This window comes from Hemiscyllium ocellatum, chromosome 10 (genome assembly GCF_020745735.1).
Source record: "Hemiscyllium ocellatum isolate sHemOce1 chromosome 10, sHemOce1.pat.X.cur, whole genome shotgun sequence".
Lineage (NCBI taxonomy): Eukaryota > Metazoa > Chordata > Chondrichthyes > Orectolobiformes > Hemiscylliidae > Hemiscyllium > Hemiscyllium ocellatum.
The window spans coordinates 8512521-8534369 of record NC_083410.1 but is presented as its reverse complement, the minus strand read 5'-3'; the positions used below and the strand labels follow the sequence as shown (position 1 = coordinate 8534369).

The following is a 21849-nucleotide window of genomic DNA, read 5'->3' as shown; positions in this document are numbered from 1 at the left end:
TCACAGGATGAGGGCATCACTGGTCAGGCCCAACATTTATTGTCCATCCCTATTTGCCCAGAGGGAAGTAAAGAGTCAACCACATTGCTGTGGGTCTGGAGTCACATGTAGACCAGACCAGGAAAGGATGGCAGATTCCTTCCCTAAAGGCCATTAGTGAACCAGATGGGTCTTTCCCCCAACAATTGACAATGGATTCACGGTCATTATTGAGACTCTTAATTGCCTATTTCTATTGAATTCAAATTCCACCCTCTGCCACGGGAAGGATTCGAACGTGCATTCCCATTACTCAGGTCTCTGGATTAACACTAGATTCATTCCTGATGAAGGGCTCTGGCCCAAAACATCGATTTTCCCGCTCTTCGGAAGCTGCCTGACCTGCTGTGCTTTTCCAGCAACACACTCTCATCTCTGGATTAACAGAGCAGCCATCATACCACGAGGCTGTCCCCTCACCAAAACGAGAAAAATATTATTTTTCTGAAGTAAGATTGTGATGATTTGAAACGGTGATAGAAAAAGCGGATACATCAGTAGCTCTAAAACAAATGCTTAAACATAAAGAATGTCCAGCTTTTCAGGTCAATTTGATCCTTCAAGCTGAGAGCTAGGCCAATTATGATGGGCTGAAGGGCTTCCTTTCTGTTGTATCAATGAGTGATTGGGGCGTGTGGTCACAAATAATTTACATTAATGCTCCTTCTGGCCTCATCAGCTGATTAAAGCCATTATTGAACACAAGAATAAAAACTAAAAATGCTTTTACATATATTTAACAAAACAATCTTAGAATTGGCATTTATCAACTAAACATCTGCGCAAATTAAACTTTTATGCTGTGGCTAAACTTAATGTAATTTGTTAAGGAAAATACACAATACAACTTTGAAGAGGAAGAATTCAATTAGATGCCTTTGGCTTGATTCCAGATGCTGTAATCAAATCCTTCCTTTTAACAAAAATAATTGAATTGGTGGCAACTTGGCCCAGTGCCCACCGTGGCAAATTAAATTCTATATGTCCTGTTGCAGGACAATATTTGAATCCAGAACACTGTCAAATATTCTGACTTCCCCTTGACTGAACACTGCATGGAAGAGAGGGCACTTCCGTTTCAAGGATTTAACTTGAGAAACTAATGATCGCACAGAAGATTATCAGCCAGTGACCTACGGGGAAATGAGCACCTAGCTACTGAGCGATGGGGAATGCTTGCAAATACTCGCTTGTCACTCGAAGGCAACTTTGCATAAATGACTGGCTCTTCTCTTGCCAAATCCCTGATCATTTTGGCAGAACTGGTTGAGGATGTTTCATGTGGGAGATGGGTTCAGAGCAATGCTCCGTAGTTTTTAACACAGTTTCTACTCTGGTTTAGGGACAGTGTCGGCCACGGGAAGTCTGGCAAGAAGGTGGTACTTCTCATGAGTGATCAAACAAACCAGGGGGTCTTCTCTCCAGTAGGTATGAGAACCCCATCTGGGCACTCTATTGTAAGTAAGGAGTGAACTTTGCAAACTGCTGGTATCTTGGGTCACTGCAATCCCTGCCATGTAGGGATACCCATTGTGTCGTTAGGAGGGAATTCCAGGATTTTGACCCAGTGAGGGAACAGCGATATATTTCCAGTTCAGGATTGAGAGTGGCTTGGGGAGGAACTTGCAGCTGGTTGTGTTCCCATGTATCTCATCTTGCCCATCTAGATAGAAATAGATGTGGGATTCGGGAAGACGCTCAGAGATTTTGATAGAGGAGACACAGAAGAGATGCTTTATAAAGGAGACTAAAGCTAGGAACCAAATTTATGAAAAGAAAGTGCAGACTGCAGATGCTGGAGATCAGAGTCAAAAAGTGTGGTGCTGGAAAAGCACAGCTGGTCAGGCAGCATCGGAGGTGCAGGAGAGTCGACGTTTTGAGACATCCGGATGAAGAGCTTATGCTCAAAACGTCGACTCTCCTGCACCTCGGATGCTGCCTGACCAGCTGTGCTTTTCCATCGCCACTCTTTTTGACCAAATTTATGAGTCACTCTGGATCATAGAAACATAGAGAGGAGCAGGAGTAGGCCATTTGGACCCTTTAAGCCTGCTCTGTCAATTCAACACCAATATGGCTAATCATCCAACTCAGTCCTCCATTCACAAGTTCTCCCGAGACCCTCTGATCCCTTTAGCTCAAGTGCTATGTCCAAATCCTTCTTGAAATAATATTTTGGTTTCACTGCTTTCTGTAGCAGAGAACTCCACAGGTTCCCTACTCCGAGTGAAAGCATTTCTCCTCATCTCCAGCCTAAGCATCCTACCCCATATCCTTGGACTGGGAGTCCTGGTTCCATACTCTCCAGTCATTGGGAACATCCTTACTCGGTCTATCCCTGTCTAACCCTGTCAGAATTTGACAGGTTTCTATGAGATCCCCCCCTTCATTCTTTAAACCTCCATCAAATATAATCCGAACCGATTCACCCACACCTCATTCTCCATCTGAGTATCCCAGAAGTCAGTCTGGTAAACCTTCACTGCACTCCCTCCATCACCAGAACATCCTTAGGCAGGGTTTGGATTGGACCTGGATCAGGGTACCACAGGGAATAGCTGAGGCAAATAGCACAGCAATACATTGACTATGGAGCTAGGTCCGGCTGACCTAAATAAACACAACAGGCAGAAAGCCATGGAAGGATATGCTGAGAAGATGTGTTAGACTGAAGGGTCGCATATGGTCTTCAGAAGAGATCTGAAGAAGATCATCAGACTCAATTCTGTTCCCATCTCTGCACTGTTTCATTGGCACGGTCCATTTTTATTTCAGATCATCAGCATCCACGGCGCTAACGTTTTGTTTCAAGGTGATATTTTAGGGCCTGCTGCCCTCCAACCTGGTTAAAGAGGTGGGTTTTCACTCCAAGCAGGGAAGGAGAGCGAGAGAGAAAGGGAGATGCAGAGAGGTTTCGCCAGAGGGTGGCAGAGTTCAGGGCTTTTGATGTCAGTCAGGAATACATGGGTGGCCAGAATTGGGGAAGAGAACTCAGGTGACCCCCCAATAAAAACCATAAAGCAGAAGTTCCCACCACAAAGTAAAAAGCAATAGTTTCCGAATGAGAAACCTTCTGATAATTGGTGCCCAAAAATGGGCAGTGTGTACTGGAGAGTGTAGAAGACTCTCTGTAAATGTACTGCAGGAACTGCCATAGTAGAGTTTAAACAGACTTGCTGTGAGAGTTCCTGTAGATACAAAGATCAGACTCTTTACTAAAGGTGGGGATTCCTTACACGATCTGCGCTGACTCATTATGCGGTTCTCTGCTGTCAAACTTGTTCTCCTCGACCTCAAAGGTCATCCCTTTCAGGTCACACCTTCCTCGGGCTGAGATACGAAACAGCAGCGAAAGGGCGTCAGGGAGAGTTCACCCAGTGGTCCGCCCACAGCAGAGAGCGTGAACACAAATTCTGGCCAGACGGCCTCGGAAACTTGAAATTAATTTCTTTTAAAAAAAGGAAACAAACAATCTGGAGATGACAAAGTTAACCTGGTAGACCCCCTCGAGGGAACTGCACTTGGTACCTTGATGGGATTGAGTTGGCACAGGTCTCCAATGCTGTGGACGGAGGCAGCCCAGTCGGGAGTTAGTGAGACAGACTTTGAAAACTTGCTCGCAAAAGTCTGACACCTTGAGCTGTTAGGCAGGGAGAGCTGCGTTTCAGATGAGGAGGGACGTTGAGGTTGGAAATGAGATGATCACATAGTAGAGAGGAGCAGGGAGTGTTACCCCTAATATCTTGACCAACACCTATCACTCAATCGATGTCATTAAAACACATTAACATGTGGGAGAGAGTCACACTGTGCATCTGATACTGTGTTGCCAATGCCCTTACATTTTTTAGTGTACTTCATTGTGGTATGGGTTGATGAGGGGTATAGATACAGCGACAGTAAATGTCTTCTCTCTAGGGTGGGGATTTCAAGACTATGAGACATGTTTTTTAAGATGAGAGGAGAGAGATTTACAAAAGACATGAGTTGCAAATCTTTTACACAGAGACTGGTCTGTGTGTGGAATGAACTTCCTGAGGAAGTGATGGATGCAGGTGCAATTATAACACTTAAAAGACATTTGGATAAGTAGATATATAGGAAACGTTTGCTGGGATATGGGGGCAGGTGGGACTAGATTAGTTTGGGATTATGTTCGGCATGGACTGAGTCATTGAGATATATAGTATGGAAACAGACCCTTCGGCCTGACTCATCCATGCCGACCCGATATCCCAACCTAATCTAGTCCCATTTGCCAGCACTTGGTCCATATCCCTCCAAACCCTTCCTATTCATAAAACCATCCAGGTGCCTTTTAAATGTTGTAATTGTACCAGCTTCCACCACTTCCTCTGGCAGCTCATGCCACACATGCATCACCCTGTGTATGAAAATGTTGCTCCTTAAGTCTCTTTTATATCTTTCCTCTCTCACCCTAAACCTATGCCCTCTATTTCTGGACTCCCCGACCCCAGGGAAAAGACTTTGCCTATTTATCCTATCCATGTCCCCCATGATTTTATAAACCTCTATAAGATATCCCCTCAGCCTCCGACGCTCCAGGGAAAAGAGCCCCAGCCTGTACAGCCTCTCTCTATAGCTTAAATCCTCCAATCCTGGCAACATCCTTGTGAATGTTTTCTGAACCCTTTCAAGTTTTGCCAATAGGAGGGAGACCAGAATTGCACGCAATATTCCTGTACTCAATGCTCTGATGAATGAAGGAAAGCATACCAACTGCCTTCATCACTATCCTATCTATCTGTAACCCTACTTTTAAGTAGCTATGGACCTGCACGCCGAGGTCTCTTTGTTCAGCAACACTCCCCAGGATCTTACCATTAAATGTATAAGTCCTGCTCTAATTTGCATTCCCAAAATGCAGCACCTCACTTTTAGAGTCATAGGCATCGAGATGTACAGCATAGAAACAGACCCTTCGGTCCAACCCGTCCATGCCGACCAGATATCCCAACCCAATCTAGTCTCACTTGCCAGCACCCGGCCCATATCCCTCCAAACCCTTCCTATTCATATACCCATCCAAAAGCATCTTAAATGTTGCAATTGTACCAGCCTCCACCACTTCCTCTGGCAGCTCATTCCATACACATACCACCCTGTGAGTGAAATAGTTGCTCCTTAGGTCTCTTTTATATCTTTCCCCTCTCACCCTAAACCTATGCCCTCTAGTTCTGGACTCTCCAACCCCAGGGAAAAGACTTTGCCTATTTACCCTATCCATGCCTCTCATAATTTTGTAAACCTCTATAAGGTCTCCCCTCAGCCTCTGACACTCCAGGGAAAACAGTCCTAGCCTGTTCAGCCTCTCCCTGTAGCTCAGATCCTCCAACCCTGGCAACATCCTTGTAAATCTTTTCTGAACCCTTTCAAGTTTCACAACATCTTTCCGATATGAAGGAGACCAGAATTGCACGCAATATTCCAGTAGTGGCCTAACCAATGTCCTGTACAGCTACAATAGGACCTCCCAACTCCTGTACTCAATACTCGGACCAATAAAGGAAAGCATAACATTTATCTAAATTAAGCTCCATCCGCCACTCCTCAGCCCATTGGCCCATTGGATCAAAATCCCATTGTAATCTGAGGTAACCTCCTTTGCTGTCCACTACACCTTCAACTGTAGTGTCATCTGCAAACTTACTAACTGTACCTCCTATATTCACACCCAAATCATTTATATAAAAGACTAAAAGTAAAGGACCCAGCACCGATCCTTGTGGCACTCCACTGGTCACAGGCCTCCAGTCTGAAAAATAACCCTCCACCACCACCCTCTGTCTTCTATCTTCGAGCCAGTTCAGTATCCAAATGGCTAGTTCTCCCTGTATTCCGTGCGATCTAACCTTGCTAACCAGTCTCCCATGGGGAACCTTGTCGAACGCCTTATTGAAGTCCATATAGATCACATCTACCACTTTGCCCTCTTCAATCCTCTTTGTTACTTCTTCAAAAAACTCAATCAAGTTTGTGAGACATGATTTCCCATGCATAAAGCCATGTTGACTATCTCTAATCAGTCCTTGCCTTTCCAACTATATGTATGTCCTGTCCTTCAGGATTTCCTCCAACAACTTGCCCACCACTGGCTCACTGGTCTATCGTTCCCTGGCTTGTCCTTACCGCCCTTCTTAAACAGTGGCACCACGTTTGCCAACCTCCAGTCTTCCGGCATCTCACCTGTGACTATCGATGATCCAAATATCTCAGCGAGAGGCCCAGCAATCACTTCTCTAGCTTCCCACAAAGTTCTAGGGTACACCTGATCAGGTCCTGGGGATTTATCTATCTTTAACATTTTCAAGACATCCAGCGCTTCCTCATCTGTAATCTAGAAATTTTCAAGATGTCACCATCTATTTCCCTACATTCTATATCTTCCTTATCCTTTTCCACAGTAAATACTGATGTAAAATGCTCGTTTAGAATCTCCCCCATCTCCTGTGGCTCCAAATATACGCTGCCTCGTTGATTGTTGAGGGGCCCTATTCTCTCCCTAGTTCCCTTTTGCCCTTAATGTATTTATACAATTCCTTTGGATTCTCCTTAATCCTGTTTGCCAAAGCTATCACATGTCCCCTTTTTGCCCTCCTGATTTCCCTCTTAAGTATACTCCTACTGCCTTTATATTCTTCTAAGCATTCACTCGACCTCTCCTGTCTATACCTAACATATGCTTCCTTCTATTTCTTAACCATAACCTCAATTTCTCTAGTCATCCAGCATACCCTATACCTACCAGCCTTCCCTTTCACCCTGACAGGAATATACTTTCTCTGGACACTCGTTATCTCATTTTTGAAGGTTTCTCATTTTCCAGTCGCCCCTTTACCTGCAAACATCTGCCCCCAATCAGCTTTTGAAAGTTCTTGCCTAATAGCATCAAAATTGGCCTTCCTCGAATTTAGAAATTCAACTTTTAGATCCAGTCTATCCTTAACCATCACTATTTTAAAACTAATAGAATTACGGTCGCTGGCCCCAAAGTGCTCCCCCACTGACACCTCAGTCACCTACCCTGCCTTATTTCCCAAGTGTAAGTCAAGTTTTGCACCTTCTCTAGTAGGTACATCCACATACTGAATCAGAAAATGTTCTTGTACACACTTAATACATTTTTTCCATCTAAACCTTTAACACTGTGGCAGTCCTAGCCTATGTTCGGAAAGTTGAAATCCCCTACCAGAACCACCCTACTATTCTTACAGATAAGTGAAATCTCCTTCCAAATTTGTTTCTCAATTTCCTGCTGATTATTAGGGGGTCTATAATATAATTCCTGACAAAGGGCTTTTACCCAAAATGTCAATTCTCCTGTTCCTCGGATGCTGCCTGACCTGCTGTGCTTTTCCAGCACCACACTCTCGACTCTAATCTCCAGCATCTGCAGTCCTGCCTATAATACAATCCCAGTAAGGTGATCATCCCTTTCTTATTTCTCAGTTCCACTCAAATAACTTCCCTGGATATATTCCCAGGAATATACTACTAAGTACATCAGTAATGCTATCCCCTATCAAAAATGCCACTCCCCCTCCTCTCTTACTTCCCTTTCTGTCCTTCCTGTTGCATTTGTATCCTGGAACATTAAGCTACTAGTCCTGCCCATCCCTGAGCCATGTTTCTGTAATGGCTATGATATCCCAGTCCCATGTTCCTAACCATGCCTTGAGTTCACCTGCCTTCCCTGTTAGGCCCCTTCCATTGAAATAAATGCAGTTTAATTTATCAGTCCTACCTTGTTCTCTGCTTTGTTCCTGCCTGCCTTGACAATTTAACTTACTTCTTTATCAACTGTACCAGTCTCAGATTGATCTCTTTCCCCAATATTTCCCTGAGTCCTACACCACCACCCCCCCCACCCCCCACCTTACTAGTTTAAATCCTCCCGAGCAGCTCTAGCAAATTTCCCTGCCAGTGTATTAGTTCCCTTCCAATTTAAGACCAAGAGACATAGGAGTGGAAGTAAGGCCATTCGGCCCATCAAGTCCACTCCGCCATTCAATCATGGCTAATGGGCATTTCAACTCCACTTACCCGCATTCTCCCCGTAGCCCTTAATTCCTTGTGACATCAAGAATTTATCAATCTCTGCCTTGAAGACATTTAGCATCCCGGCCTCCACTGCACTCTGCGGCAATGAATTCCACAGGCCCACCACTCTCTGGCTGAAGAAATGTCTCCCCATTTCTGTTCTGAATTGACCCCCTCTAATTCTAAGATTTTGTCCACGGGTCCTAGTCTCCTCGCCTCACGGAAACAATTTCCTAGCATCCTCCCTTTCCAAGCCATGTATTATCTTGTAAGTTTCTATTAGATCTCCCCTTAACCTTCCAAACTCCAATGAATACAATCCCAGGATCCTCAGCCGTTCCTCATATGTTAGACCTACCATTCCAGGAATCATCCGTGTGAATCTCCGCTGGACACGCTCCGGTGCCAGTATGTCCTTCCTGAGGTGTGGGGACCAAAACTGGACACAGTACTCCAAACGGGGCCTAACCAGAGCTTTACAAAGTCTCAGTAGCACAATGGTGCTTTTATATTCCAACCCTCTTGAGATAAGAGACAACATTGCATTCGCTTTCTTAATCACAGACTCAACCTGCTTGTTTATCTTTAGAGAATCCTCGACTAGCACTCCCAGATCCCTTTGTACTTTGGCTTTATGAATTTTCTCACCGTTTAGAAAGTAATCCATGCTTGTAGTCTTTTTTCCAAAGTGCAAGACCTCGCATTTGCTCACGTTGAATTCCATCAGCCATTTCCTGGACAACTTTCCCAAACTGTCTAGATCCTTCTGCAGCCTCCCCACTTCCTCAGTACTGCCTGCCTGTCCACCTAACTTCGTATCATCGGCAAACTTCGCTAGAATGTCCCCAGTCCCTTCATCCAGATCATTAATATATAATGTGAACAGCTGCGGCCCCAACACTGAACCCTGTGGGACACCGCTTGTCACCGGCTGCCATTCTGAAAAGGAATCTTTTATCCCAACTCTCTGCCTTCTGTCAGACAGCCAATCCTCAATCCATACCAGTAGCTCACCTCAAACACAATGGGCCCTCACCTTGCTCAGCAGCCTCCCGTGTGGCACCTTATCAAAAGCCTTTTGGAAGTCTATATAGACCATATCCACTGGGTTTCCCTGGTCTAACCTACTTGTCACCTCTTCAAAGAATTCCAACAGGTTTGTCAAGCACGACCTCCCCTTATTAAATCCAATTTAGGTGCAATAAAACATATAAATCAGGAAAGAACCCACTCTACTCACTACTGTAGACTTACAGTAAGGTTACATGGTAAAAACAATGCACATATCTATTCCTGTGCTGTGAGCTGTCCCACACAGGTTCCTCCAAGGTCAACTGTGAATTTTACTGTTTGTTAATTTTTCCTGGATGCACTCCAATGTCCAGAGATACATGAACTCAAACAGTAAAGGCAGTAACTGTGCAGATTCACTGCTGTGTTTGTTATCAGTGTCGGTTTCTTTCTATCTCTCCCTCACTGACCATGTGGTCGCTGCCTTTTGCCTGTCTTTCTCCCTTTTAAAAGGTGCCATTGCTTTGATCTTTTCTCCCCAAGTTCCAAAACAATGCAACAGCTTATAAAACAGTGATTGCTGCTCCTGGAATTCAAGGAAATCACCTCCAGCATCTCAAAAAAGGAGCAGATCTTACAGCCACAATTTTTGTCTCGTCCTCCACCTTGGATTTGTTGGAATGAATGGTCTGTTTTTGTGCTGTCTGACTCTGTGAGGGTGTCACTGGCCAGGCCAGTACTTATTGCCCATCCCTAAATGGCCAGAGGGCAATTAAGAGTCAACTGCATTGCTGTGGGTCCGGAGTCACAAGTTGGCCAGACCAGGTAAGGATTGTAGTTTCTTCCCTGAAAGGACATTAGTGAACCAGATGGGTTTTTCCAACAATTGACAGTGGATTCATGGTCATCGCCCGACTCTCATTCCAGATTTTTATTGAATTCAGATTCCACCATCTGCCATGGCGGGATTCAGAGTCAGTCGATGTGAAGCTAGAAGAGCACAGCAGGTCAGAAGTATCTGAGGAGCAGGACAAAGGGTTTCTGTTAGAAATGCTGACTTTCCAGCTCCTTGGATGCTGTCTGACCTGCTGTGCTCTTCCAGCTTCACATCAATTGATTCCTGCTTCCAACATCTGCAGTCCTTACCATCTCCTGGAGTCATAGAGATGTACAGCATGGAAACAGACCCTTCAGTCCAACCCATCTATGCCAACCAGATATCCCAACCTAATCTAATCCCATTTTGCCAGCATTTGGCCCATGTTCCTCTAAACCCTTCCCATTCATATACCCATCCTGATGCCTTTTAAATGCTGTAATTGTACCAGCCTCCACCACTTCCTCTGGCAGCTCATTCCATACACGTACCACCCTCTGCATAAAATAGTTGCCCCTTAGGGCGCTTTTAAATCTTTCTCCTCTCACCCTAGACCTATGCCCTAGATGGGCGGGATTCAAAGCTGGGTCCCCAGAACATTAGTTGGGTGTCTGGATTAAAATTCAGTGATAATACCACTGGCCTGTCACCTCTCCTGACAACAGTGAGACAGACACACACACACACACACACACACACACACACAAAATTGGAAAGCACTCCACTGTGTAAAGCCTTTTTGCAGACGGTAAGAAGCATTAAAGAAACGTACATCTTCCTCTCATAGATGGCTCGAGTGCAGCCACAATTATATTAAAAATAGCTGCACAGTATTGCAAGGCTTTCATGTGTCTGTCACAGTCCCTTTTAAGAAAAAACGTCTGCATTCAGAAGGAAATGATGACGGCATTCATGTGAGCTGTCCCCAGATGCTCGGTGCTTGTGTGAGCTCATTCAGTGGGCTGATCTGTTCAGGGCTGAAGGCTGCCTGTGTTTCTGTTCGCCAGTCCTGACCCTTGCTCTCAAAGAGAGTTGATATTTGCCGAATGACAATGTGGGTGGTGGTGGGGGGGGCGCGGAGGAGGGGACAAAGAATGGTGGACCACCTGAAAGATCACTTAACCTCTCCCCACCAGCACCCCCCCGCAACACTCACTTTCCACCGATACCTCACTCACATATTTCCACATACAACTGACATCACCCCCGAAAGAGTCACATAGTCCAGCTACAACCAATGAGTTTTAGCAAGGTAGAGGGGAGGGTGGGTGGCACCTCTTGTCCCTACCTCTGACCCAGGAGATCCAGTATCTAGTTGTGCCTAGGGCAGTACGGTGGCTCAGTGGTCAGCATTGAGCTGTACAGCATGGAAACAGACCCTTCAATCCAACTCATGCATGCCGACCCAATATCCCAACCCAATCTGGTCGTGTTTGCCAGCATTTGGCCCATATCCCTCCAAACCCTTCCTATTCATATCCCCATCACACACACACACACACACACACACACCTATGTGAAAACATTGCCCCTTAGGTACCCTTTATATCTTTCCCTTTTCACCCTAAGCTTATGCCATCAAGTTCTGGACTCCCCTACTCCAGGGAGAAGACCTTGTCTCTTTATCCTATCCATGCCCCCTCATGATTTTATAAACCTCTATAAGGTCACTCCTCAGCCTCTGACAGGGAAAACAGCCCCAGTCTATTCAACTGCTGCCTCACAGTGGAGGAGAAATTGAGAACTGAAGATATTGAAGAGTCAGAGACAAGAGTTTAGTACTGGAAAAGCACAGCAGGTCAGGCAGCATCCGAGGAGCAGGAGAATCGATGTCTAATGAAAGGCTTATGCCTGAAACGTCAATTTTCCTGCTCCTTGAATGCTGCCTGACCTGCTCTGCTATTCCAGCACCACACTGTCCACTGCTAGCTCACCAGGTTCAGCGCCAGCCTTGGATGACTGTCTATGTGGAGTTTGCACATACACCCAGTGTCTGCCTGTTCAGTGATGTGCAAGTTAGGCAGATTTGCCATACTAAATTGCCCACAGTGTTCAGGGATGTGCAGGTTAGATGCGTTAGCCATGGAAAATGTAATGGTTACAGGGACAGGATATGGGAATTGGTCTGGATAGGATTCTCTTTGGAAGATTAGTGTGGACTTGGTGGGATGAACGACCTGTTTTCACACTGTAGGGATTCTATGATTTGGTTCCAGAGGTGGCTAATAACAACTTTGAACAAGATGATTAAAAAAAAGGTTAAATTAAAAAAAAATTAAGGAGAGCCGTTGTGACACAGTGTTGTCACACACAACACACCAATCCAGATCCTCTACCTAAACCCGCCAACTATTTCCTAAGGGTCTGTATCCCTCTGCTCCCTGCCCATTCATGTATCAGTCTGAAAGTGACTGGATTTTGTTACATGACAACACCATCCCAGATTTAGAACGTAGAACATCGAATAGAACATTACATCGCAGTACAGCCCCTTCGGCCCTCGATGTTGCGCATTCCTGTGAAACCAATCTGAAGTGCATCTAACCTACACTCTTCCATTCGCCTCTATATGTTTATCCAATGACCATTTAAATGCCCTTAACGTTGGTGAGTCTACTACTGTTGCAGGCAGGGCATTCCACACCCCTACTGCTCTCTAAGTAACTACCTCTGACATCTGTCTTATATCTGTCACCCCTCAATTTAAAGCTATGTCCCCTCGTACTCGCCATCACCAACACAGGAAAAAGGCTCTCACTGTCCACCCTACTTAACCCTCTGATTATCTTATATGTCTCCATTTACATTGGTATAGCACTTAGCAAAGCTCAGGAGACCTGAAAAGCATTTACCATTGATTGGCTTCCATGTCCGGTCACCGTTGTAAGGAAACGTAGCAGCTCGTCTGTGCTGAGCAAGGTCCTTAACAGAATTCGTGGTGACATGCCAATTCCGATCCTTCAGATGAGTCTGGATGCACTGTTAGTTCAAGAGTTGTGTCACCTCATTATAGTAGCTGTACAGTCATTGCTAAAAAAGTGTCCACTTAACGCATGATCGATTCACCACATCCTGAGCACCAAACTTGTATTTTCCCTTTCCTACATCTAGAGAGGACCAAGACACCAGCAAAGTGTTGCTTCTATCTGTTTACGCAGTTCCTTTCACCACGACCAATCACAAGAGATTGTCACCACGGGCTGGGTCTCCAGAGGGTGCCACTCTGTGCCCAGCATGGTTGGCCAAGACTCACTCTCACCCGCTCTTAATAGCTTCCACTGGCATGTGCCCAGAACATTTCACCACCTTCCTGGCCCACCAGGGGCTCCTTGCTCAGAGGCAAGGGCACTGCCCATCACGCTGTTACCATCCCACAAATTGCCAGGGAAAGTCAAACCAGAACAGTCCAAACCAAAGGCCACAAGTTGTAGGCCGTTCAGCCCATCGAGTCCACTCTGCCGTTCGACGAGATCATGGCTCATCTGGAAATCCTCACGAGCCCATTTTCTGATGAAGGGTCACTGGACTCAAAACGTTAACTCTGTTTTCTCTCCCCACGGATGGTGCTCGTCCTGTGGAGTTTCTCTGGCAATTTCTGATTTTCTGTCAGATTTCCAGCACCTGCAGTTCTTTGAGTTATGTCAGTCAAGTCCACATTCCTGCCTTATCCCTGTAACCCCTAATTCTCTCCAAGGAGAAAAACCCCTTGATTTATTTAGAACTTATAGAGACCAGCACCAAGGGGAGTGGGCTGAAATTGGATAGCTCTTTCAAGAGCTAGTACAAACACGATGGGATGAGTGGCCTCTTCCTGTGCTGTACAATTTTATGATTCCACCTCTCAGCCCCCTGGTTATATAATTTCTCTAAGGAAAGAGATACTGGCTGTAGAGACAGTCCAGACAAGGTTCCATAAGCTAATGTCAAATCTGGAGGCAGTGTCTGAAGGAGAGGTCAAATAGTTGAAGCCTGCACTCATTGGAACATCAAAGAATGAGAGGTGGCCTTAAGGAAAATTAGAAGATTCTAAGGGTCGGTGTGGAAAGGTTGCCCACAAGGGATGTCATGTTGAGGTTGGACAGGATGTTGTGGAAGCCTCTTCTGGAGTACTGTCTCTAGCTCTGGTCACCCTGCTATAGGATGGGTGTTATTAAGATGGAGAGGGTTCAGAAAAGCCTTACCGGGATGTTGCTGGGAATGGAGGGTTTAAGTCATAAGGAAAGGCTGGGACTTTCCTTCACTGGAGTGTGGGAAGTTAAGGGGTGACCTTGTAGAGGTTTATAAAATCATGAAGGGTATCGATAAGGTGAAAGTCTTTCCCCTAAGGTGAGGGATTTCAAGATGAGGGGGCATATTTTTAAGGGGAGAGGAGGAAGATTTAAAAAAGACATGAGGGGCAATTTTGTTTTACACACTGAGAGTGGTTTGTGTGTGGAATGAACTTCCAGAGGAAGTGTTGAATGCAGAGACAGTTACAATGTTTAAAAGACATTTGGATAAGTCCATGAATAAGAAATGTTTGGAGGGATATGGGCCAAGCGCAGGCAGGTGGGACAAGTTTAGTCGGGGATTATGGTCAGCATGGATCAGTTGGGCTGAAGGGTCTGTTTCTGTGCTGCACAATGAACAATCATCTACACTCGAAACGTTAGCTTGCTCGCTCTCTCTCCATGAATGCTGCCTGACCCACTGTGACCTCTGGCATTTCTGTTTTTAGTACAGATTCCAGCATCTTCAGTAATTTGCTCATAGATACTGTGTGACTCTATACCATGCCTCAGGCGAGGGGAAAGGTTGAGACGGTGCTAATCCCAACCAGTTTCTGATGAAGTACTTATGCCCGAAACATTGATTTTCCTGCTCCTCCGATACTGCCTGACCTGCTGTGCTTTTCCAGCACCACACTCTCGACTCTGATCTCCAGCGACTGCAATCCTCATTTTCTCCTAATCTCAACTAGTGAAGGAATTGAACCCACAACCCTTTTGGTGTTGAACCGTACAATCAAAAGCACCTCACAGCCACTGACATGTCAGACTCCTGTTGCTCCTGGCAGCAGCGGAGGCTACACACACACACTCTCTCACTCTCTCTCTCTCTGTGTCTCTCTCACTCACACTCTCTCTGTCTCTCTCTCTCTCACTCACATACACACAAACCAAGGACCACCAAGGTGAAAGCTATGACAGGGGCATCATAAGCGCACAGTCTTTATTTCAACTTTCAGGGAACACAGGAGGTGCAAGATAACTCAACTCTGAATGCCTGAGATTGTGTGTGCAGGTGAGTGGGGTGTAGGGCAAGAGATGGGGCTGACCTTTCAGTCAGGAGCTCATTCCCCATCAGGTTAAGGCCAAGTTGTTTTGCATTTTCATACAGACACATCAAAATAAATGCGCTTTTGCAGCCTGGGCAATCCAACCAGGCAATAAATCTGCAGGTGCGCACCTTTGACCTTTTACATACACACTTTTTCCATCAGGTAGCATCTGGCAAAGAGGAAATGCTGTGAAATTTGAACAAGCTTCAGGTCAGAAATCCCTACTGAACCACAGAGGATTCCCAAACTCACTTCAAGCAAAACATTCACATTCCCTGCCTGAGACAATATATAAGGAATGCCGCCCTCTTTGGGAAGGTTGGAGTGACCCTTGAGCTGGGCTGCAGTTAAGAACAGCATTGCTGAAACATAACTACATTTCCCTTTTAACTCAGCTCCTCAGCCCCAGAAGGTAAAGAGGGAGAGAGTATGGAGATTTCACTGTGTGTGTGTGTGTGTGTGTGTGTGTGTGTGTGTGTGGAGAGAGAGAGAGAGAGAGAGTCTGTGTGTGAGTGTGAGTTTGTGCCTGTGTGAGTGTGCGAGTGAGTCTGTGTGCGTGTGTGTGTATGTGTGAGAGTGCGTGTGTGTTTGTGTGTATGTGAGTGAGAGACAGAGAGAGAGAGTGTGTGAGAGTGAGTGAGAGAGTGTGTGTGTGTGTGTGTGAGAGAGAGAGTGAGTGAGAGTGTGTGTTTGTATGTGAGAGTGCGTGTGTGTTTGTGTGCATGCGAGTGAGAGACAGAGAGACTGTGTGTGTGTGAGAGTGAGTGAGAGTGTGTGAGTGAGTGTATGTGTGAGAGTGCGTGTGTGTGTGTATGTGAGTGTGTGTGTGTGAGAGTGAGTGAGAGAGAGTGTGTGAGTGAATGTCTGAGAGTGCGTGTGTGTTTGTGTGCATGCGAGTGAGAGACAGAGAGAGAGAGAGAGTGTGTGTGTGAGAGTGAGCGAGAGATAGATAGATAGAGACAAAGAGTGTGAGTGTGTGTGTGAGAGAGAGAGAGAGAGAGAGAGAGAGAGAGAGAGAGAGAGAGAGAGAGAGTGTGTGTGTGTGTGTGTGTGTGTGTGTGTGTGTGTGTGTGTGTAGCCTCCGCTGCTGCCAGAAGCAGGAGTCTGACATGTCAGTGGCTGTGAGGTGCTTTTGATTGTAAAAGGTTCAGTGAATTTGATCATTGTGCCAGGGTGACTGCTGCACTGACTGAGCCACTCACTAGGGGGGTGGGTGAGGGAAGGTGGAGCAGGCGTATAGCTCTCTGCTTTCCTTCACAAAAATAGCATGTGCAAATGAGGCACTGAGGCACCACGTCAGCAAGGCAGATGAGTGTGGGTGGGCAGATAACACTCTTGTTCGCTGCAAAAGGGCAAACTATTAAAATGAGAGAGAATAAGCTGCCTTCTCCAAAGCCTGGCCCAGAAACTACCCATTTTCAGCAGTCGAGCAGGTGACATTTGATAAGATTTATCAGGATTTGTAGCCGCACGTTTCACCAACGTTTGGTTAACAAGAGTGGCATCAAAGAGATGAAGAAACAGCGCCCAAGGGGCTGGCACTGTCAGCAAATAAAATAGGACATTTAAAAAAAGCTCTCTAACGTACAGTGACGAATTCCCAGCGGCTTTGCACACTCCTGCTTTCTATCGTCAAGAGATTTGACATGTGACTTAGAAACCTTACAGTGTGGAAGCAGGCCATTCAGCCCATCACTGACCCACCTCTCCCCTGCCCCACTCAGAACCTCTAACTCTACAGTGCCCATGGTCAATTTTTTTTATGCATTCATGAGATGTGGGTATCGCTGGCTCGGCACCATTTACTGCCCATCCCTAATTGCCCAGAGGGCAGTTAAAAGTCAACCATATTGCTGTGGGCCTGGAGTCACATGTAGGCCAGACCAGGTAAGGATGGCAGTTTCCTTCCTTCAAGGACATTAGTGAACCAGATGGGTTTTCCCAATTCATGGCCATCCTTAGACTCTGCATTTCAGATATTTACTGAATACAAGTTCCACCACCTGCTGTGGTAGGATTCAAACGCAGGTTCCTTAGAGGATTTCCTGGATCTCTGAATTAACAGTAAAAAATGAGGTCTGCAGATGCTGGAGATCACAGCTGAAAATGTGTTGCTGGTCAAAACACAGCAGGCCAGGCAGCATCTCAGGAATAGAGAATTCGACGTTTCAAGCATAAGCCCTTCATTAGGAATGAGAGAGAGTAGCCAAGCAGGCTAAGATAAAAGGTAGGGAGGAGGGACTTGGGGGAGGGGCGATGGAGGTGGGATAGGTGGAAGGAGGTCAAGGTGAGGGTGACCCCACTCCGGCCTATCACCCTCACCTTGACCTCCTTCCACCTATCACATCTCCATCGCCCCTCCCCCAAGTCCCTCCTCCCTACCTTTTATCTTAGCCTGCTTGGCTACTCTCTCTCATTCCTAATGAAGGGCTTATGCTTGAAACGTCGAATTCTCTATTCCTGAGATGCTGCCTGGCCTGCTGTGCTTTGACCAGCAACACATTTTCATCTCTGAATTAACAGTCCACCACCGGCACCACTCGGCCATTGCCTTCACTTATAGCTGGATCGATCCACCTAACCTGCACATCTTTGGATTAGGGAAGGAAACTAGAGCTCCCAGAGGAAACCCACGCAGACACGGAGAAAACGTGCAAACTCCACACAGACGATTGCCGAGGCTAGACTTGAACCTGCATCCCCAGCACTGTGAGGCAGCAGTGCTAACCACTGAGCCACCGTGCCACCCTGATGTCGGGGGTAGGACTGGTAGTTCAGGCTGACCCTAGTGTGAACACACATGCCACACAGTCAGACAGGCAATGCCCCACTCCTGAGACCCAGGCTCCCAGCTCAGCACTGAGGGGGCGCTCCTGGGGCTGGAGGTAGTGTCTTGTGAGTGAGTCCTTAAGACCGATCCCACCCACCCCAACCCCTTCTCGCCTCAATGTCCACCTTTTGCCCCTCTCTGGTGGGAGCGAAATGACCCCCTTTGTGGGGTATGTCACAGAGAAGCAACTGTGGGAGGGTGGGGGTGGTGGTATTTAACTCTTCATGTAACTTTGCTCAGGAAAAGAAATAATCAGTCAACATCGCTCTGGCGCTTGTGGGATCTTACTGTGCAAGTTGGCCGCTACATCACAGAATGAGTTGTGTGTTGGCTAGCATGAGCATGGTGGGCTGAAGAGACTGTTTCTATGCTGTGTGACCCTCTTTGAGAGTGCCTCATTGGCTGTACAATGCCTTTGGGATGGTCCATTGAGATTGGATGGTGAGGTGCAGTTGACACACTGGCCTATGGAGTGGTCTTAACAGATGCACCTCCATGACACAAAAGTTACCAATTTTTCGCTCCGCCACAGGAGGGGAGAATGGAGAGGTTGTCGACAGACAGTGGCCCAGGCCCCTTGACCCCCAGCAGAACAAAACTTCCCAAGTTTGCTTTGAGGGGACCAATATCAGCCGGAAACAGAAGTGTCTTCAGCTGGGCTTTGTCGGGTTTCACTTGCTGTTCCTAGCAGGGTCAGGTGCCCTTGGCAGGTCAAAGGTGACCCCCTCAACTCCAACCTGACATATCCTGTCAGGCTCGAATGACAGCCCAAACTGGATGGTGGAACACAGGACAGATTCAAATCCTACCCTTCAAAATGGAGGGGTGGGGGGAGCAGTATATTCATTCCCAAATAGTCAAATAGTAACAGCACAATTGTCATTGTTTCAGAGAACTGCTCTCTCACTCGGGAGAGGTACCGGGCAGCGAGTCGAACCTGAAGGTCACCACATCTCAAGTGAGGTTGGGTAAGTGGGATATTTCATAATAACCTCAGCCGGTGCAGGAATTGAACCCACGCAGTTGGCATCTCTCCATGCTACAAACCAGCCACCTCACCCACCCATCCAGCTAAGGGAGCCCACCCTCATTCTCCAGTATTAACGGGGCTCCCTCTGACGCGCAGATTGCATTTCTATTCATAATCCTGTTAGATTTTTATTTGGGTGTTTAATTGGACGGTATAAGGCGGGCTGGTCAAATGCATTATTGGGAAGACTGTCCCCAGACATAGAGGCTTTCGACAGCAATGTGAACTCTCTGTCTTAGCAAAGTGACCAGTGGATTTGAGTCTCTTAAGATGCATTCTCGCTGCTTATTAACGCGGTCTGAAGCAAAATCTGTCACTGGGCTCGGAATTTGCCAATCAACACCAAATGTGACCAGATTTTGATCAAAATACTTGCACTGAATTCTCACCAATAAACATTAGCAAACAATTCAGCAGGAAGCAGTATCACAGTCCCACCTTAATCCCATTCTGATGGGAGGTGGAATCTTGTGGATTCGACCCACTGGCTTTACCCTGCTGGAGGAGTTTACTTGGAGTTTCGATGACAGGTGAAGCATAGGCAAAGGGAAATATCAGGGTAGAGGCTAGGGAGATGGTCCATCTTGTAGCTAAGTCTGCGAGCAGGGAAAGCAGTTTGCCCATTTAAGACGAAGAGGAGAAGGGGTCTTTCCTCTCAGAGCGCCACTCGGCTTCTCTTGGAATTCTTTCGCAATTTTCTTTCCCAGCGAGCAGTGGAGGCTGGGGGATCGAATATCGTCAAGGCAGAGTTAGAGAGATTTTACAAGGGTCTCTTGGGTAATGGAGGCAGGCAGGAAGCTCGAGCTAAAACCAAAATCAGATCAAAATACAACTTTACTGAATGGCAGGGCAAACTCGACACAGCAATGTGCTCCGATTTGAAGTCACATAGAGTCATAGAGATGTACAGCATGGAAACAGACCCTTTGGTCCAACCCGTCCATGCCAACCAGATATCCTAACCCAATCTAGTCCCACCTACCAGCACCCGGCCCATATCCCTCCAAACTTACCTATTCATATACCCATCCAGATGCCTTTTAAATATTGCATTGTACCAGCCTCCACTACTTCCTCTGGCAGCTCATTCCATACACACACCAACCTCTGCGTGAAAAAGATTGCCCCTTCAGTTCCTTTTATATCTTTCCCCCCTCATCCTAAATCTATGCCCTCTAGTTCTGGACTCCCCTACCCCAGGGAAGAGACTTTGTATATTTGTCTTATCCATGCCCCTCATAATTTTGTAAACCTCTATCAGGTCACTCCTCAGCCTCCGACGCTCCAGGGAAAACAGCCCCAGCCTGTTCACCCTTTCCCTGTAGCTCAAACCCTCCAACCCTGACAACATCCTTGTAAATCTTTTCTGAACCCTTTCAAGTTTCACAAGAGCTTTCTTACTACGTTCTCATGATCTTGTCCTCTTTCTCCATATATTTGTGAGACCTCGTTGTGCATTGTATATTACATGAGAACTGCAGGTCCTCTGGTATTTCTTTGCTACAACAACAACAATTTGCATTTATATAGCACCTTTTGTAAAGTAAAAGGTCCCAAGGCATTTATTTCACACAACTGTTTATCAAGGAAAAAAACTGACACCGATCCATATACGGGGATAGGAGGACACATGGTCAAAACAGACTGGTGCCCCTTAAAGGGGCTAAGGAGGAAACTTCAGAGCTGAAGTCATGGCCACCTGGTGGGGGAGGGGGTTATTAAAAATCAGGTGCATGTAAGAAGGGAGGGATGAAGAAAAGCAGCCATTTCAGAAGGTTACGGAATTGGAAGAGATTAGAACGAGCAAGAGTTGAGTCCGTGGAGACATTTGAAAATGCTGGATGAGCATTATACAATTTGAGGTGTTACTGGACCAGGAACTAAGGTAGGTCAGCGAGGGTAAGGGGTAAGGGGTGAAGGAGACTGAGAGAAAGGGGAGAGTAGTGTGAGCCCGGCGCAATGCCAGAGTTTCTTTCTTCGTGTGTTTTTTTGGATACAGGAATTAGACTGACCGAGGAATTAGACACGACATCACTGTTCAACAAAGGAAACAGCTTTGCGGGAAAGAGAGGCACCCTGTCAGAAATTTTTGTCTCATCAGGACAAATACAAGAACGCCAAGATTCAAACAATCACAATAATTCATATTACAGGACGAAAGGGTGCGGACTGGTTGGCAAGTCAACTGCAACTGGCTAGAATCATCACTGTAGACAATGTTACAGGAAGCAATTAGCTCCACCATGGGAGATGATGGGCGAGTGTCATTATCATTGGATTGCTAATCCACAAACCCAAATAATGTTCTGGGGACATGGGTTCGAATCCCACCACAGCAGATGGGGGAATTTGAATTCAACATCAAACTGAAATTAAGAATCCAATGATGACCATAACTTCATCTGGTTCACTAATATCCCTTAGAAAGGAAACTGCCATCCTTATCTAGCTTGTGTGTGACTTCAGACCTGGCCTAGCCAGCAATGCCTTCATCCTGTGAATGAATAAAGGAAAAGAAAAGCTCTTGGATAACTGAAAATAGGTGAGAGGCTTGGACAGATTCCTTTTGTTTGCAGGGAACAGGTGCCTGTCTATGAAGATATGTCACTTTGGGCCAATGTTCGGATTTTGAATAAAGTGGAAATTGCGAGAGAAGCCTGGCAACATTTCTGCAGAGCAAA

The 21849-nt window shown here is 46.2% G+C and overlaps 1 protein-coding gene across 5 annotated transcripts in view; it reads right to left on the bottom strand.

The window, feature by feature from the left end:
- The window catches only part of hivep2a (HIVEP zinc finger 2a), a 217087-nt gene that overhangs the window by 50084 nt on the left and 145154 nt on the right, over positions 1–21849 (bottom strand). The window contains exon 1 of one of the 5 annotated variants that reach the window (XM_060831222.1): positions 12841–12872. The exons of the other annotated variants lie outside the window; for them this stretch is intronic. The gene's annotated coding sequence lies outside the window, so the exon portion shown is untranslated. Of the gene's footprint in view, positions 1–12840; positions 12873–21849 lie in introns of those variants that run through there. 5 annotated transcript variants of the gene reach the window in all.